Raw genomic sequence first — 19935 nt, 5'->3', positions numbered from 1 at the left:
TCATGTTTCTACATAATATTTCCAGGAAATATTTTCTCTTCCCTCACTCTCACTCTCTTTTGCACTCTCTCTTTTTTCCCCTATAAAGTTAGCTGAGTAGAATCCCGCAGCCATCCTTTCTTTCCTCACATTGAGAAATTTATTTAACCTCTAGATGTGTTTTCCCATCTGTCAGTTTGGTTCCCCTCTGGGACCTTCCCAGGACAGATCCCTCCCCAATATGCTCTACTTCAGCTCCTTTTTGAAGTGCCCAGGTCCTTGTATCTGATGCACATTTCCTGAGCTCTTTTAGATGCTAAAATCACAACCACATGGAAGGAATTAACTTCTTGATGATCGTGAGCACTTGGCCCCTAGACCTGTTAGTGCCTGAGGATTGATAGTGTCTACCTGTTGACCCAATCACCTCCCCCGCCGCAAGACCTCACCATCAACTAATCGGAGAATTGTGCAGGAGCTGATCACTTTCTCTGTGGCCCACTTCCTGACCTGGCTTTTGAAAAACGCTTTAGGGAGTTTGTGCCTTTTAAGCACTAACTGCCCTGGACTCCTTGCTTGGATGCCTGCAGTAAAGAGTCCTGCACTTTGCTTCACCACAACCTGGTGTCAGTAAATTGGCTTTACTGTGCATGAGCCCTGCAAACCCAAGTTTGGTTCTGTAACAGGTTGTCCACTCATAACCAGCCTACCCATCTCAGAGTGTTGTCAGTTCAAATGAGATAAGTGATATACAAGCAAATAAATGGTATTGTTTTTACTGAAACATAGTAACGACAAATAAAAGATTTTTTTTTACTGAGACATGAAAGCTATTTCAGATTTTCCATGTTAAACTTTCAGTAAATATTTTTACGGCAGAAGAGATGCTATCCTTTCATAATTGGATTTCAAAGCAATTGCGTACTGAATCCAAGATCTGAAGAGAAAAATATCTGCATTTTAGTTCCCCTAACTGACATGCAATTTTATATTCCACATTCATAAATGGTTTCACAGTAGACTTATGAGTTAAAAAAGACTGGACATCAAACAATAAAATAAGTTTTCCTATGGGAAACTTTTTTTTCCCCTTGTTTTTGAAGTCTTGAGGAGTTGAATTGTGGCTGAAAACATTGAGATATTTATTAATTTAATTTTCCATCCAGAGCAATTAGTCTTAAGATAAATTTTTGGAAATTCTATGAAAGTTGATTTTTGTTTTTGTCATGCAAAAAGCTATATTGTTTCCCTTTGGTTCAAGGGAGTTAAAAAGCTGTTTAGTGACTGCGGAGGGGGCTTGAGACATTAACCCTGACACCAGAGGGGCTTCTCAAAGGCCACTGTGAGACAGATTGAGACCTGGAACTCTTTACTGGTGTGCCTGCACCTGGACAAATGTCTCTTCAAGCAAGAAAATACAAAGAAACTATAAGGGACTCAAACTAACCACATGCATGGGAAGTTGGGGCAAATTATTATCAGGACACAAGGCCAAAACCCAATTACCATTTCTGAGGTGCAGGGAGCAAAAGCAGGGTACGGTGCATAATGGCTGCACACAGCACCACCAAGGGGCTGGGCAGACCACCTAAGTCACCCTTCTGGCTAACACACCCATCTGCCCCTACTCTCACCCGATTTAAGGAACCAGCTCACCTTTCCCCACTTCTGGGTGGGGCAAGGGCACCTGTTACTTGTTTTCACTCCCCACCCCACCCCCACGCTGCAGCACGGTCTCATTAAAGCCTTGCTTGAATTTCTCCTGTGGCCTCTTATCAATGTCTATTGATTAAAGAATCGAAGAATCTAGATTGGAAACAGCTGGGCTCTAGAAGCTCCGCGTTGTGCTTGAGGGTGAGTATTTGCAAGAGACACTCCGCCCAGCGCAGCCTGGGGGCCAACCAGCCCGCAGAGCTTAGTCATGTGGTCACCATCTTGCTGAGTTTCACCTACAGCATCCAGGACGCTGCTCTCCGGGAAACCACAGAAGTGAGGGTATGCGCGGGGAGAACCCAGGGCGTGCAGACCCCAAAGTGCCTGGTTTAGGTTCTTGTCCCTGAGCAGGGCGGCTTCCAGAGCGTCATGGGTTTTACTCCACTCATCTTGGGCTGGTTTCTGCAGGTCCTGGCAGAGGGTGCGGCGGCCATGCTGGTCTCACATTTTTGAAAGACGCTGGGCTTCCTTGTGCTTCTCTTCGGCCAATTCATGGGAAAGGTGGCTCAAGGCCTCTCCAGAGCTACATCCTCACGGTGGAAACAGAAGCCTAGAGAGAGGTAGGTGTAGGAGGCCTGCAGATGCATTTTGAACAGGTGTTTGACCTTGTGGCTTCCACCTCGGAGGAGTAATTATGACACATCTGAGAGTTAACGGTGAATTGGCAATAAGGAGCTAAGCTAAAAAAAAAAAAATAGTGTTGGCTGGTCATGGAAGCAAGGGCAGCTGAGTGATTGGCTTGGAAGGTTGTGGCTAGGAAAACGGTTGGAGGGTGGTCCGAGGCTGGAAGAAGGTGCATCCCTGGGTCTGTTCTGTCCAAACACTGTTGAAGCAATGACAAATTCAAGGGACCACCAAACACAATGCAAAGAGTTGATTCCTGAGAAGGATACTTTACGAGTCCCATCTCTAATTCACCCTCCTGATACATTCCATTCTTCTCATTGCCAATCATGTTTCGTGATAAATCTCCATGTAATTGTCTCCACTTCCAACCTCTTTAGACATGATCCTAATCTTCAATGCTTATATAGTGGATTCCCCCCCCATGGGGATTGGAAAATCAAACACATTCAAGTGCATGATAGGAAGTATTTCAATGGACAGAATATACAATGAGAGTAATATATACATAAGTATAGAGTATAGACTTGCTATGGAATTATGTCCCCCCTAAAATTCATTAAATGCTTAACCTCTAATGTAACTATGTGGAGATACAGTTTTGTTTTTTTTTTTATTTTCCCACTGTACAGCAAGGGGGTCAGGTTATCCTTACATGTATACATTACAATTACAGTTTTTCCCCCACCCTTTCTTCTGGAGATACAGTTTTTAAGAGGTAAGTAAGATTAGATGAAGTCATTAGGGTAGGGTCCTTCTCCTACAGCATTGGTGGCTTTATAAGAAGGGGAAGCGGGAGCGCTCTGTTTCTCCTCTTGTGTATTGAAGAAAGGCCATGTGAGGAGACAGTGAGAAGGCAGCAGCCTGTAAGCAGGAAGAAAGTTTTCATCAGAGCCCAAGTATACTAGCAACCTGATCTCAGACTTCCAGACTCCAGAACTGTGAGAAAATAGCTTTCTGTCCTTTAAACCATGCTGTCTACAGTGTTTTATTATGGCAGCCCAAGTGACTAATGCAGAGGTGCTTCAAGAGAAATGTTAGAATAAAATGGAAAATAGAGTTAATTAGCTAACAAGTTCACATGACTGTAAACCTGCCCCCCCCACATATGCATACAAATGCATTTTTGCTGAATTCTTTAAACATTTTTATAAACATTTCTCCTTAACTACTGGGTATCTGGGAAAAAATTTTAAAGTTGAAATAATCGGAAAATAGTTTTTTACTTCACTAATGTAAAGTAAAACTTACCAAACTTTTGTGGTAGACATTTCAAAATAATTGTAAGTCAGATGTGCAAAATTCTACTGAATTATTTTAAGTTGAGTAATCAAAATTCAACCTCACCTGAGCCAACCTTGGCCAGTCTAGACAACCAGTTTATCTGGATCATTTTGCCATGCAAGTTAATTGCATAAACCACTCTAACAAGTTTCAGTGTGTTAAATCACACAGCCTGAGATCTGTGACTAACGTTCCCAACCTATGAAGGAAATTCCTTTAGACATATCTCTAGATGGTTCAGATTATTTCTGGTTCTGGAAGGACGTGGATGCACAAGTTTTAGTGTTGCCATCCTTTTAGAGACTGAAACTGAAAGATATTCTTGAAGTCCTGGGCCTGCTTTTAGTTGTTTTATGTCCCAATGTGCATATAGATGGGGACCAAATTCACGCTCTCATCTTTTCTCAGACACTTAGACAAGTCAGGATGGATCTTGAATGGGCTTATTCAATGAAAACTTGATAAGTTGATGGATCCTTTGGGACGAATGTTTATAAGGACTTTGAAGTGTCTCAAAGATTAAGGCTTTTGGAAACGAATCTGACTAGCATCCATGAAGATGCAGATTCACTCCCTGGCTTTGCTCAGTGGGTTAAGGATCCGGCTTTGCCGTGAGCAGTGGTGTAGGTCACAGACCCGGCTCGGATCCCACATTGCTGTGGCCTTGGCATAAGCCAGCAGCTGTAACTCCATTTTGACCCCTGGCCTGGGAACCTCCCATATGCCCTGGTTGTGGCCCTAAAACGCAAAAAGGAAAAAAAAAAAGAAAAGAAAGAAAGAAAGAAAAAAATTAAGGCTTTCACTACAAAATAGTGTAGGGACTAAGAAGGTGAGCTTTGGAGTTGGATAGACCTGGACCAAGGCCTGCTGCTTAATGAACTGTGTGACCTTGATGTTTTACTCAGCCTTTCTAGCCTCTTTTTTTCTTCATCTATAAAAATATAATATTTGTTTGGATTGAGTAAGTCAATATATGTAGAGTGTTTAAAACAGTGTTATTATTACCAATCATGTTTCACTGCTCATGTTTATCATCATTATTACTATTTAGTTCTATGAATTACTTCTGTTACGGAGTCAGTTTTTCTCTCTCTTTTTTTTTTTCTTTTGTGGTCCTAGTTTTCTTAGACATCTCTGTTGATCGTTCGTTAATTGTTTAAGAATGAAGAATTACGTTTGGCGATTTTGGTCAGCTGGCATTTCTCTGTTGTTGTGAGGTAGATTTTTCTCTTACAGGATACTTTCCTGAATAGGAAGATTTAATGGCAGCCTTGAGTACATGGAGGGACCAGTTCATTAAGCAGGCTTGCTTTGGATGCCACTAACTGTTAACACATCTTTTCATGGTTGACTCAGCTAGCACAGTATAAGTAGAAATCATGACTTGGATTGTTTTGCTCATTTTGTGAAGTTATAACCCATGATGGCTAGTGAAAAAAATGTGAGCCCTAGTGCTGGAGGTGACAAAAAAAAAAAGAAAAAATACTTAGGGAAAGTATCCCATTGCCTCTTTAAATAAAAGTTTCTCTACAGCTTGTGAGGCCAGTTATCAAGAAGGTCAAAATCAGGAATAAAGTAGGAATTGGTAGGCATCTTTTGATATTATGAAAGGCATCAAAAATACCAGTGCAACCTCTGAGGATCTGTCAAAAATAGCAGGGAATAAACTATTCCCTAAGCTTATTATAACGTAGAGGATTTTAAGAGTAAGGAAGAGTGATGTCAATGTGTATTCTGGTAATTTATCTCCATATGGAAAGATAATGACTTGGTTAGGTTCCTATTTCCATGAATGCATCCCATGCTGAAAGACGTTTAGGCACAGAAGAGTTGGGAAAGGCTTGAAGTTCTTTCTTTCCCAACTAGTCTCTAAAATGAAAAGAGGAGAAAGATTTACTTTCTCTGATATGAATTACGACACCCACCCCTTAGGAGGCAGAAGGCACTGTAGCCAGTTTTAGGGGCTTTTATTGTGTTTTGGGTTTTTTGTGGGGTTTTTTATTTTGTTTTTGTCTTTTTAGGGCTACACCCGAGGCATATGGAGGTTCCTAGGCTAGGGGTCAAATGGGAGCTTCAGCTGCTAGCCTATGCCCTGGCCACAGCAATTGGGATCCAAGCTGCATTTGTGACCTACACCACAGCTCACGGCAGCGCCGGATCCCTGCCTCACTGAGCAAGGCCAGAGATTGAACCTGCATCCTCAAAGAGGCTAGTCAGAATCGTTTCCGCTGAGCCGCAATGGGAACTCCCTGTTGTTTTTTAAATGGCCACAGGTGCAGCTTATGGAAGTTCTTGGACCAGGGAGTGAATCCAAGCCACAACTGTAGCCTATGGTGCAGTTAACAGCAACAGCCAGATCCCTTAACCCCCTGCCTGGGCTGGGGATCTGAGTTTCTAGATTCAGATTCTTAATCCACTGCACCACAGTTTAAACCAGGTTTTATACTTATTTAAAACCAAATATAAGACCATTTTCTCTGTTCTAACATAATGATTTTTGTTATTTTTTGTCATTTTTTGGTGTGTGTGTCTTTTTGCCTTTTCTAGGACCCCTCCTGCGGCATATGGAGGTTCCCAGGCTAGGGGTCTAATCAGAGCTGTAACCACCTGCCAGAGCCAGAGCCAGAGCAACGCAGGATCTGAGCCGAGTCTGCAACCTACACCACAGCTCACAGCAACGCCGGATCCTTAATTCACTGAGGAAGGCCAGGAATCGAACCCGCAACCTCATGGTTCCTAGTTGGATTCCTTAATCACTGCGCCATGACGGGAACTCTTTTTTTTTTTTTTTTGCCATTTATAGTACCCTTTCAAAGAGAATGACCCTGGTGATCAGAAGGTCTTCTGTTTGCTCATTTCAAACAATATCTTCATCCTCAAAGTGGAGATGTTTGAGTTTGGAGCTAGAAGCTATGATAAAATTATTTGATTTACATAAAAAAGAAAATAGAACGTAAGGTCCCCAAGGATAATCTGTGAACTATGGGGAGGGGATCAGGAGACTAGTAGGAGAAAGAAAAGACCATATGGTGGGCAGCCAAGAAGAAAGATTTGTAAAACAAGATATGTCCAGTGAGGATTTTTATTAAATGAAATACTCTAGGGTTCTGGAATGAAACCCACTTCTCCATCATTTCTCCAAAATAGTCAGTAAATCTACATGATTCAGTAATGCACTGATTTCAGTGGAGTCAATTTTTAATGAGCTGAAACATAGCAAATGGTATGAAAACTCCCAATGGCTGGCCAGACACTCAGATTAAGGGATAAAGCGCATCAAATACAATGGAAGTCTTTCCCTGAATATGAGTGGATTCTTTATGAGGAAGGCATGAAGGCTTCTACTAGCATGTGTATGATATATGGGATGTTTATGAAGGGACACAAACACACTTCTAAAGATAAAACTTTAAAGAAAAATACACCCTTCCTAAAACCTCAGAACAATATTTTGGCAAAATTGATCTCATGTTTTGGTTCCCAAACTTTCTTCTGTTATTTTTAGTTATTTTTTTTCTCCCTGGTGACAAAAAGAGAGGCAGATAGTGAAGCCTCATAGTCAATAATATATGCTTTGAAATCAGATATACTTGGTTTGAAACTCCAACTCTGCCATAATGGAAGCATGTGACCTTGTGCAAGATATTTAATTTTTCTCAGTGTTTCCTCATCAGTAGATAGAGAAACTATTCATCTCTTAGGTGTTTAGAATATAATAGTATGTGTATGTATCTGTCACATAGTAGGTGTTCCATAAACGGCAGAGCAACCGACAGGCAAAAGGGATTGATTATTGAACCAGTATGTCCTGGAAAGTTCTCTTCCAAAGTCAACATTCAGAAAATTTTGTGTTTAAAACTCTAGAATTCCTTAGTGACCTTGCTTTTCTTCTAATTTTAAATAGAAGGGCAGAGTTTCTTCTCTTACTTCTCTAGCAATCATCTTTTCTTGGTGCTCAAAATGCATCTATGCACCATGTTATAGATATGATTCAGTTGCTCCAAAGCTGGTTTTGTTTTTCATTTCTTTTTCTTTACCTTTTCTTCCTTCCTTCCTTTCTCTAAAGTATAGTTGATTCAGTTGTATGTATACACACATTCTTTTTAATATTCTTTTCCATTATGGTTTGTCATAGGATACTGAATATAGTTCTCTGTGCTATACAGTAGGATCTTGTTTAAAAGCTATTTGTTTTTCCTAATGCATAAGCAAACTTCCTACAATAGGCCTATAAGACAACTGCATATCTCAGTTAGCCCCATAATCCCCTCCCCCACAGTTGTTTCAGTGTTGATTTAATGTTATTCATTTGCTTATATTGTTATTGAAAACAAATTCTTAATTAAAATGGCCCAGCATCACATGGCTTGTATAGAGTGCCACAGCAATAATCCCTAACTTAATGTACACTTTGTTCCTTACCTCCAATTTAATTTCTGAAGCTAGAAATATAAATGGATTTCATAGTGGCCTGTGAGCATCAGGTGAGAGATTAGAATGACTAATGAAAAGCCACTTTCTTTGAAGGATTAACAGTGCATGATTATTTCTAGTTTATATAGACTGAACACGTAAATGAACACCCAGGCCAGGCTAAAATCGAACTTCTAGTGCAATCTGTGTATGTATGACTGTGTTATGGTCTTTGGTTTGGTCTCTGATCTACTCGTGCATATATGAACATTTTATCTGCTGGTAAGAAGCATGGGACTTTTCTTCTATTTTCATCTCTCCCCTCTTTCACTCAGCAATGAGCAACGTTTTCTGTTCCATTGCAAATAACTTTTAGGTTGGGTCTGGACAAGAGAATCATCTCCTGTTTCAGTTATTATGGTAAAAAAAGTTGCAAAATTGAATGGAATCCACATTTGGGGAACAAAGGATGAGCATCACACAGGCCTCTTGAACTGATCTTCCATCTCAGGTCAAGTTCAAGGACTCAAATCCTCCATATAAGTTTCTCTCCTTTTCCCTCCTTTCATGATTGGTATGGCTGAAGACTCTCAGGCATCCTTGAATGTTCTAAAGTACTCTTTACTATGACCTCTTATTATAGCAGAGAGACAGAAAAAGCATTAGTATTTTTTGAACATCAAATACTAAGTATGCTAGGCACTTTGTATCCCTTACAGCTTTGTGATGGAGGTATTGTCATTCTCATCAGCGAATGTGGACACTGAAGCTCAGAGGAGATACACTGGCCAGTGTTCTCAGGGGAGGGCTACTGTATATAACTATGTGTTCAGTGGGAGCTCTCAGTGAGGCAGAGCCCATCAGAGAGAAGAGCTGTCTTTTTTCCTAATACACATGGAGGTGCTGTATAGATGGGAAGTGGCCCTAATTGAGTTAAGCCCTGATTTTTCTTTTCTTTTTTTTTTCTTTTTAGGGCCACACCCGCACATATGGAAGTTCTCAGGCTAGGGGTCAAATCAGAGCTGTAGCTGCCAGCCTACACCACAGCCACAGCAACATAGGATCCGAGCCACATCTGTGGCTTATACCACAGCTCACGGCAACTCTGGATTCTTTAACCCACTGAATAAAGCCAGGGATCAAACCTGCGTCCTCGTGGATACCAGTTGGATTTGTTACTGCTACGCCACAATGGGAACTTCAAGCCCTGATTTTTAAAGCTCATTATCTTTCTGCTATTCTATATTCCTCTCCCTAAAAGCTACTAAATTTACCCAGGGAAACACTTTAAACATCTGACAGCCCCAGGCCCTGAAAAACTCTCCCCAAACAAGAGCAGCAAAACTTCCAGATATTCACATAATGCACTATTCTTACTCTAGCAGACTGTCAGCAAAAGTGGCAGCAGTTTTCATTTCTGTGTATCCACGACCTTGGTGATGTGAATGAAGAGACAGAATTATTATTTTTTAATAATTTTATTGGAGTATAGTTAACTTACCAAATTGTGTTAGTTTCAGGTATACAGCAAAGTAAATCAGTTATACATATATCCATATACTCAATACACAGTATTGAGTAGATTACCCTATGCTATTCAGTAGGTCCTTGTTACCTATTTATTTTACATATATAGTAGCATGTATATGTCAATCTCAACCCCCTAACTCATCCTTCTAGCCCACATTTCCCCTTTGGAACCATGAATTTGGTTTCAAAATCTTTGAGTCTGTTTCTGTTCTGTAAGTAGAGACCCAATTACTTTGAATCTTGGCTGATGTTATGACCCCCTGTGGCTATTGAAGTGATGGTACGTCCATTCTGTGCCTGGGCCTCAAAAGCTCTTGCACATCCACTTGCTTTCTCAGAACTTTTCCCAACTGAAGTGAGTAAGCCTAATCTAGCTCGCTAGAGGATGAGAGACTATGTGGAGCAGAGGTGACAAACGCCCTTTGAGGCCATCCTATACCAGCTGACTGCAGGTACACGACTGATCCCAGCCCTGATCCACCATGTCTGGCCCTGGTGGCAGAACTGCCTAGTTGATGCATAGACTGTTTTTAGCCACTGATTTCAGAGTATTTTGTTACACAGTGTGAGAGTAAATCTTATGTGTCAACTTGGAGGGTGTTTTTGGGTCAGATTAACATTTAAATCAATGAAGCTGAATTAAGCAGATTGCCCTTCATAATTGGGTGGGCCTCATCCAATCAGTTGTAGATCTGACTATAACAAAAAGATTGGCCCCATCAAAGAGGAGGAAATTCCCCAGCAGACAGGTTTGGATTTTATCTGTGCTATTGGCTCTCTGATGTCTCCAGCCTGTTGGTCTGCAGTGCAGATTTTGGACTCTGTAACTTCCATATTGTGTGAGCCAATTTCTCATAATAGATCTATGTATATACATATTCTCTTGGTGCCATTTCTCTGGAGAAACCTTTTAAAAACACCATAACTAATATACTTGCTGATATAGTTCATCTTTCCACTGAACATCTCTCTCTTCATCCTGCTAAAGCTGTTGCATTTTGGCTGGTACAGAACTGCCTCCTCCCAGAGCTGTGTTTCTTTACCTTGATCCCTTCTTCCTGTTGGGGAGACTGAACCATCCATGCATCCAGCCATTCTTTCCAGGTCCCTGTTTTTATGCTAGAGATTCTTGCCACCTGCCTAAGGCTAAAGGAGTGGATGGAGACCTCACAAGGGTCTTCTACCCCTCTTCTATTCTTAGACACTGCAAGAAGGTATTCTGGAAAATTTTATGCCAACTTTTGCTGCAATTATTTTCTTATGTTCTCCTCCTATTGTAGAACTCCACACCTCTCAACCCTCTCTGCCTAGGAAGAGTCTGAACCCTCCCTGCATGTGCTGAGTGGAGGAGACTATTGTAAAACTGAGCAGTGCTCACATGCCCTGGCCCCAGCCTCTCTTTCTTCCCTAAGTCTGGAAGTGCTCTCATGATAATCAGTGCCCATGAGCTTACAGTGCCTTGTGCTCACTTCTTACAGAATAGGGTTTTGGTCCCAATCTTTGCAATTTAAATTACCCCGAGAACAAAGATCCTAGCTTCCTGTAACATCTTTGACCTTCCGTAGATGCAGGACAAGCACGTGCAAAGGAGCTGAAGCAAGGCAGGCACTTTTCCCATTCCCACGTTCTTATTCTCTTGGGGTTAGTAACATTTCCTCCAGTTCTCCCATGATTTAGTGTCAAGGAACAGGCAACAGGAGTCTGATAAATTAACCGAGCAAAGACATACCAGTGTTCTTGGGCTTTGACTACCTTTGTACCATTATGGCTTAAGGAAGGCACAGATGGAGGTTTTTTGCTCCATGCTTGGATACCCACACACTGAGTCCTGGGTCCTCTAGGCATGGCTTTGCCCAGCAGCTGTGCCATACATTGTCAGCCTCCATCTGCTAGGTGACATAGAAAAGCATGGGCTATGTCAATTATAGTCCATAAAATCATGCAGCAGCTATAGAAAACAGTATGACTAACCTACAAAAAGTTAAACATAGATTTTACCATACATACAGTTTAGCAATTCCAAGTCTAGATATGTGTCCAAAGAATTGAAAGCTAGGGCTTAAAGATATCTGTACACCCATTTTCACAGCAGCATTATTCAAAATGCCAAAAGGTGGCAACAAACCAAATGTCCATTGATGGTTGAATGGGTAAACAAAATGTGGTATATAAATGTAATGCTTTTTTTCAGCCTTAAAAAGGAAGGAGGAGTTCCCGTCGTGGCTCAGTGATTAACGAATCCGACTAGGAACCATGAGGTTGCGGGTTCGATCCCTACCCTTACTCAGCAGGTTAAGGATCCAGCGTTGCCGTGAGCTGTGGTGTAGGTTCCAGAGGCGGCTCGGATCCCGTGTTGCTGTGGCTCTGGCGTAGGCCGATGGCTACAGCTCTAATTCGACCCCTAGCCTGGGAACCTCCATATGCCGCGAGAGCGGCCCAAGAAATGGCAAAAAGACAAAAAAAAAAAGGAAGGAAATGCATCCATCAATAGATGAATAGATTAAGAAGATGTAGTACATGCATGCAATGGAATACTACTCAACCATAAAAAGGATGAAATAAAGCCATTTGCAGCAATATAGATGCAACTAGAGATTCTCATACTAAGTGAAGTAAGTCAGAAAGAGAAAGACAAATACCATATGTTATTGCATATGTGGAATCTAAAATATTGCACAAATGAACTTATCTACAAAACAGAAACAGATATAGAGAATAGACTTGTGGTTTCCAGGGGAAGAGGGGAAGGAATGAGATGGATTGGGAGTTTGGGGTTAGTAGATGCAAACTATTACATTCAGAATGGATAAGCAATGAGGTCCTACTCTATAGCACAGGGGAACTATATCTAGTCTCTTAGGCTAGACCATGATAGAAGATAATATAAGAAAGGGAATGTATATATATGTATGACTGGGTCACACTGCTATACAGCAGAAATTGGCCTAACATTGTAAATCAACTATAATAAAGGATTGGGTCACCTTGTCAGTAGAAAATTGACAGAACAGTGTAAATCAGCTATAATGTAAAAAAATGAAAATCATTATTAAAAAAAAGATTTAACAAAATACTCTTGGGAAAATGAAAAAAGATGGGGGGGACTTCCCACTGTGACTCAGCAGGTTGGGGGCCTTGATATAGTGTCTGAGAATGCAGATTTGATCTCTAGCCTCTCTCAGTGGGTTAAGGATCTGGTGCTGCCACAAGTCGCAACTCGGATCCCGTATGGCTGTGGCTGTCGTGTAGGCCGGCACCTGCAACTCTGATTCAGCCCCTAGTCCAGGAACTTCCATATGCTGCAGGTGCAGCTATATTAAAAAAAAAAAAAAAAAAAAAAAGGAAAAACTAAAGGAAGGAAATTCTGATACATGCTACAAGGATAAACATTGAAAACACTCTACTAAGTGAAACAGCAAGACACAAAAGGACAATTATTTTATTGAAGAATAGTGATTTACAATGTTGTTAGTTTTAGATGTACAGGAAAGGGATTCAGTTATACATACACTTATATATTCTTTTTCAAATTTTTCTCCATTATAGGTTATTATAAGATACTGAATATCGTTCCCTGTACTATACAGTAGGACCTTGAAAAATTATTTTATATATAGTAGTGTATATATGTTAATATCAAATACCCAACTTACCTGTCTCCCTTTTGCCCCTTTGGTATCCATAAGTTTGTTTTCAAAGTCTGTGAGTCTGTTTTGTAAATAAGTTCTTTTGCACAATTTTTTTTTTAGATTCCACATATATGTGATATATGATACTTCTTTCTCTGACTTCACTGCATATGATAATCTCTAGGTCCATCTACATTGCTGCAAATGACATGATTTTGTTCTTTTTTATAGCCAAGTAATATTCCATTATATATGTACCACATCTTCTTTATCCTTTCCCCTGTTGATGGAAATTTAGGTTGCTTCCTGGGCTCGGCAATTGTAAATAGTGCTGCTATGAACATTGAGGTGCATGTATCTTTTCAAATTCAAGTTTTTGTCTCTTTTGGATATATACCCAGGAGTGGGATTTCTAGATCATATGGTAGTTGGGTTTTTTAAGGACCCTCCCTATAATTCTCCATTATGGCTATACCAGTTTACCTTGCCACCAACAGTGTAGAAGGCTTTTGTTTATCACATGTTGACTGTTGGATGATGGCCATCCAGCAGTTAACAGGACCAGTGTGAGATGGCACCTCATTGTAGTTCTGATTTGCATTTCCTTAATAGTTGCCATTTTTGAGCATTATGCGTATTGGCTGCCTGTCGTCTTATGAGAAAAGTCCATTTAAAGTCCTCAGACCAATTTTTCATTGGATTGTTTTTTTGTTTTGACGTTGAGCTGTATAAGCTGTTTGTATATTTAGGAAATTAAGCCCTTGTGGGTCACATAGTTTGCCAGTATTTTCTGCCATTAGGTAGGTAGTGTTTGCATTTTGTTTATGGTTTCCTTTGCTATGCAAAAGTTTGTATATATGATTAGGCCCCATTTATTCATTTTTGCTTTCATTCTTTTTGCCTTGGGAGAACTGACCTAAGAAAATATTGCCATGATTTAAGTCAGAGAATTTTTGTTTGTTTGTTTGTTTGTTTGTTTGTTCTTTTGTCTTTCTGTCCTTTTAGGGCCACACCTGCGGCACATGGAGGTTCCTAGACTAGGGGTCCAATTGGAGCTGCAGCTGCCGGCCTACACCAGAGCCACATCAACGCAGGATCCGAGCCACGTCTGAGACCCACACCACAGCTCACGGCAATGCCAAATCCCCAACCCACTGAGCGAGGCCACGGATCAAACCCACAGCCTCATGGTTCCCAGTTGGATTCGCTAACCACTGAGCCACAACAGGAACTCCAGTCAGAGAATGTTTTGTTTATGTTATGTTCCAGGAGTTTTGTGGTGTCTTCTGATATTTATTTATTTTATTTTTAAAAATTGTATTGAAGTTTAGTTGATTTACAATGTTGTGATAATTTCTGCTGTACAGCAAAGTGATTCAGTTATACATATACACAGATCCATTCTTTTTCAGTGCTTTCCTCATATAGATTATCACAGAGTATTGGATAGAGTTCCCTGTGCTATACAGCAGGTCTCCCTTGGCCAACAGTTTCATATACAGTAGTGTGCATATGCCAGTCCCAAACTCCCAGTCCATCCCTCCCATCCACCTGTCTCCTTTGGTAACCATAAATTTGGTTTTTTCTTTGTTTTTTCTTTTTAGGGCCGTACTTGCAGCATATGGAAGTTCCCAGGCTAGGGGGCAAATCCGAGCTACAACTGCCAGCCTATGCCACAGCAATGCCAGATCCAAGCTGCATCTGTGACCTACACCACAGCTCATGGCAATAGAGGATCCTTAACCCCCTGGGCAAGACCAAGGATCGAACCTGCCTCCTCACGGATACTAGTCGGGTCTGTAACCTGCAGAGCCACAACGGGAACTCCCCATAAATTTGTTTTCAAAGCCATGAGTCTATTCTGCAAATATGCAAATAAGTTCATTTATATCCTTTTTTTTTTTTTTTTTTTTTTTTTTTTTTAGGGCTGCACCCATGGCATATGGAGTTTCCCAGGCTGGGGACCAAATTGGAGCTGTAGCTGCCGGCCTATGCCACAGCATAGGGATCCATGGCTTGGGATCCAAGCCATGTCTGTGACCTACACCACAGCTTATGGCAACGACTGATCCTTAACCCACTCAGCGAGGCAGGAATTGAACCTGCATCCTCATGGATTCTAGTCAGACTTGTTTCTGCTGAGCCACAATAGGAACTTCCTATGTCCTCTTTTTAGATTCCATATTTATGTGATGTCATGTGAGGTTTGTATTTCACTAACTTCTCTTAGACTGATAATCTCTAGGTCCATCCATATTGTTGCAAATGGCATTATTTCATTCTTTTTATGGCTGAGTAGTATTCCATGCACACACACACATACATACATATACACATATATATATATACCACAGCTTCTTTATCTGTTCCTCTTTTTTTTAACTTTTTAAGAGGTATTAAATGCTTCCATAAAAATAAGTATTAAAAATCAGTGTTTTTAATATTAAAACCATTGATTTTAACAAAATGACAGGGGAAAAAAAAAACCCAGGGTAAATCTACAAGGAAACGTATTCCTCTGTCTTATATTTAAACTTTAAATCCATTTTGAGTTTATTTTTGTGTGTGGTATGAGGAAGTGTCCTAACTTTATTTGCATGTGGCTGTCCAGCTTTGTGAACACCATGTGCTCAGGAGACTATCTTCTATCCATTGCATAGTCTTATCTTCTTTGTGGAAGATAAATTGACTATAGGTGTGTGGGGTTATTTCTGGGCTCTCTATTCTGTTCCATTGAACAATATGTTTGCTTTTCTGCTAATACCATGCTGATTTTTAAATTTTTTAAAATTTTATTTTTTACCACTTTTTTTTTTTTTTTGAAGAGCTGCACCCACGGCTTATGGAAGAGCCCAGGCTAGGGATCAAATTGGAGCTGTAGCTGCTGGGCTGTACCACAGCCACAGCAACATGGGATCTGAGCTGCCTCTGTGACCTACCCCACAGCTCACAGCAATGCCAAATCCTTAACCCACTGTGTGAGGCCAGGGGTAGAACCCATGTCTTCATGGATACTAGTCGTGTTCACTAACCACTGGGCCATGACGGGAACTCCCCCACACTGTTTTGATTACTGTATCTTTGTAGTATATTTTGAGTTTGGTGGGGTTATGCCTTGAGCCTTTTTCTTTTTCCTCAGGATTGCTTTGGCAATTCTGGGTCTTTTATGGTTCCATATATACTTTAGGATTATTTGTTCTAGATTTGTGAAAAATATTATGGGTAATTTGATAGGGACAACATTATATCTATAGATTGCTTTCAGTAGTATGGCCATTTTAACAATACTATGCTTCCAGGCCAAGAACATGGACATCTTTCCGTTTCTTTCAATTATCTTCAGCTTCCTTTATCTTGTTTTATAGTTCTTAGTGTATAAGTCTTGCACCTCCTTGGTCAGGTTTACTCCTAAGTATTACATTTTTTGGGGTGCAGTTTTACAAAGGAATTTTTTTTTTTTACTTTTTCTGATATTTCATTGTTAGTGTTTAAAAAAATGCAAGATTTCTGAATGTTAATCTTGTATCCTGCTACCCTGCTGAATTCATTGATCAGTTCTAGTAGTTTTTGTGTGGATTCTTTAGGGTTTTCTATATAAAGTATCCTGTCATCTGCATTTGACAATTTTACCTCTTCCACTTCTAATTTGGACACCTTTTGCTTTTTCTTATCTAATTGCTGTGTCTGGGATTTCAATACTGTGTTGAATACAAGTGGTGAGAGTGGGCATCCTTGTTTTGTTCCAGATTTTAGTTGGAAGGCTTTCAACTTTTCTCCTTTGAATATTATATTGGCTGTGGGTTTGTCATATATAGCTTTTTTTACACTGAGTTATGTTCCCGCTGAACCCACTTTGGTGAGGGTTTTTATCATAAAGGGATATTGAATTTTGTCAAATTTTTTTCCTGCATCTATTGGGGTAATCCTATGGTTTTGTGTTGTCCACTTTGTTAGCATATAAATGTACAGAGTATACTCTTAGAGTATTTTAAAAATTTTTTCTGTGGTATTTGCTGTTATTTTTCCTCCTTCAATTCTTATTTTGTATATTTGGGTTCTCTCTCTTTTCTTCTTGGTGTGCTTGGCCAGAGGTTTGTCAATTGAGTTTATCCTGTCACAAAACCAGCTCTTGGTTTAATTGATTTTTTCTATTGTTTTTAATCTCTATTTATTTCCTCTCTAATCTTTATTATTTCCTTCCTTGTGCTGACCTTACATTTTCTCTGTTCTTTTTCTAATTCTTTTTTTTTTTTTTTTGTCTTTTTGCCATTTCTTGGGCCACTCCCATGGCATATGGAGGTTCCCCGGCTAGGGGCTGAATTGGAGCTGCAGCCATCAGCCTACGCCAGAGCCACAACAACATGGGATCCGAGCCACATATGCAACCTACACCACAGCTCACGGCGATGCCAGATCCTTAACCCACTGAGCGAGGCCAGGGATCGAACCCACAACCTCATGGTTCCCAGTCAGATTCGGTAACCACTGAGCCACAACGGGAACTCCTCTTTTTCTAATTCTTTTAGGTGGTAGGTTAGGTTGCTTGAGATTTTTCTTATTTATTAAAGAAGGCCCCCATTGCTATGAACTGCCATCTCAGGACTGCTTTTGCTGCATTATATACTTTTGTATGGTTGCTGTCCTTTTAAAAAAATTAATTGGGGTGTTCCCATTGTGGCTCAGTGGTAAGAAACCTGACTAGTATCCATGAGGATGCAGGTTTGATCTGGGCCTGGCTCACGGGGTTAAGTATCCAGCACTGCTCTGAGCTGTGGTAATAATTACCAATTTAAAAAATATTTATTTTTGGACACCCCATGGCATTTGGAGTTGCTGGGCCAGAGATCAAATCACAGTAACAGTTTTTCAACCTATGCCACATCTGCAGTAATGCTGATCTTTAACCCGCTGTGCTGGGTTGGGGCTTGAACCTGCATCCTAGTGCTGCAGGGATACCGCCAATCCTGTTTCACCACAGTGTGAACTCCAGTAATTACCAATGTTGAGCATTTTATCAATGTGCTTGTTGGCTATCTGTGTATTCTCTTAGGAGAAAGGTCTCTTTAGGTCTTCTGCCCAAATGTCACTGGGTTGTTGCTGTTTGATAGTGAGCTAGATAAGCTCTTGGTATATTTAGGAAATTAAACCCTTGTGGGTTTCCTTATTTGCAAATATTTTCTGCCACTTGGTAGGTTGTGTTTTCATTTTGTTTATGGGTTCCTTTGTTGTGCAAAAGCTTTTGGGTTTAATTAGGCCTCATTTGTTTATTTCTGTTTTTATTTCCATCCTTGTAGGACATGGATCCAAGAAATATTGTTGGAAGTTATGTCAAAGAGTGTACAGCCTCTGTTTTCCTCTAGCAGTTTTATAGTATCATAAAACTATAATATGGTGTTGCAGAACAGCATATGATGTTGCAGAACAGCACTAGTTCGATTCTGTTACAGGTAGCTCTCCAGTTTCCCCAGCACTACTTACTGAAGAGACTGTCTTATCTCCATCACTGCTTCCTTTGTCGTAGATTAATTGTCCATAAGTATGTGGATTTTTTGCTGGGCTTTCTATCATGCTGCATTGAGCTGTGTGCCTGTTTTTGTGCCAGTATTATATACTTTTCATTACTGTAGCTTTATAGTATAGTCTAAAGTCAGGGAGCGTGATTTTTCCAGCTCCATTCTTCTTTCCCAAGATTGCTTTTGCTATTTGGGTCTTTTGTGTTTCCATAGACATTTAAACATTTTTCATTTAATTTCTGAGACGAATGCAACATGTAACTCGATAGGGATTGCATTTAATCAGAAGATTGCCTTGTGGAGTATTGTCATCTTAAAAACATTGGTCCTTTCAGTACAAGAATATGGAACATATTTTAATCTGTTTGTTGACTTCAATTTTTTTTTATAGCAATGTCCTTTCAAAAAGTTTTAATTGTAGTTAATTTACAATATGTTAATTTATGCTACACTGTAATGATTCAGCTGTACATAAGCAAGTATCCTTTATTTTTCAGGTTCTTTTCATATATCAGTTATCACAGAATATTGAGTAATATTCCTGTGCTATACAGAAGGTGTCTGTTGACCATCCATTTATGTACAATAGTGGTGTGTGTCAATCCCAAACTCCCATTCCCTCTTCTGCCAACACCCACCTTTCCCCCATGGTAAGCATCAATTTTTTTTCCCAAGTCTGTGAGCCTATTTCCGTTTTGTAAAAAAGTTCATTTGTATAATGTTTTTGGATTCTACAAATAATTGATATCACAGGCTAGGTGTCTTTGACTTCACTGAGTGTGATAACCTCTAGGTTCATCCATGTTGTATCAAATGGCATTATTTCACCTTTTGGTAATAGCTAAATAATGTTCCATGTATATTTGTCCCACATTTTTTTGTATCCATTCCTCTGTTGATGAATGTTTAGGTTGCTTTGGGGCTTGGCTATTATGAATAGTGCTGCTGTGAACACTGGTCTGCATGGGTTCTTCTGACTTAGAGTATTTGTCTTCTCCAGATATATGCCCCAGAGTGCATTGCCGGATCATATGGTTTTTCTGTTACTCATTATTTAAGGGACCTCTCAATTGTTCTCCATAGTGGCTGCCACCAGCAGTGTAGGAGGGTTTTGTTTTCTCCACACCTTCCCAATATTTATCATTTGTAGACCTTTGGATGATGGCCATTCCAACTGGTGTGAGACGGCACCTCATAGTAGTTCTGATTTGTATTTCCCTAACAATTCCCAAAGTTGAACCTCTGTCAGT

At 40.2% G+C, this 19935-nt stretch overlaps 1 pseudogene; it reads right to left on the bottom strand.

Moving 5' to 3' along the window:
- Positions 1–1754: 1754 nt before the first annotated feature.
- On the bottom strand, positions 1755–2341 carry LOC146395978 (ferritin light chain pseudogene; annotated as a pseudogene).
- Positions 2342–19935: the final 17594 nt, after the last annotated feature.

Source organism: Sus scrofa, chromosome 15, assembly GCF_054392235.1.
Source record: "Sus scrofa isolate SSC_HxYL_T2T_F1_AM1 chromosome 15, Sscrofa_HxYL_maternal_Yorkshire_Landrace_v2.0, whole genome shotgun sequence".
NCBI classification, from domain to species: Eukaryota; Metazoa; Chordata; class Mammalia; order Artiodactyla; family Suidae; genus Sus; species Sus scrofa.
Note: the sequence above shows the minus strand (reverse complement) of the source record. Positions and strands in the feature narration are given on the sequence as shown.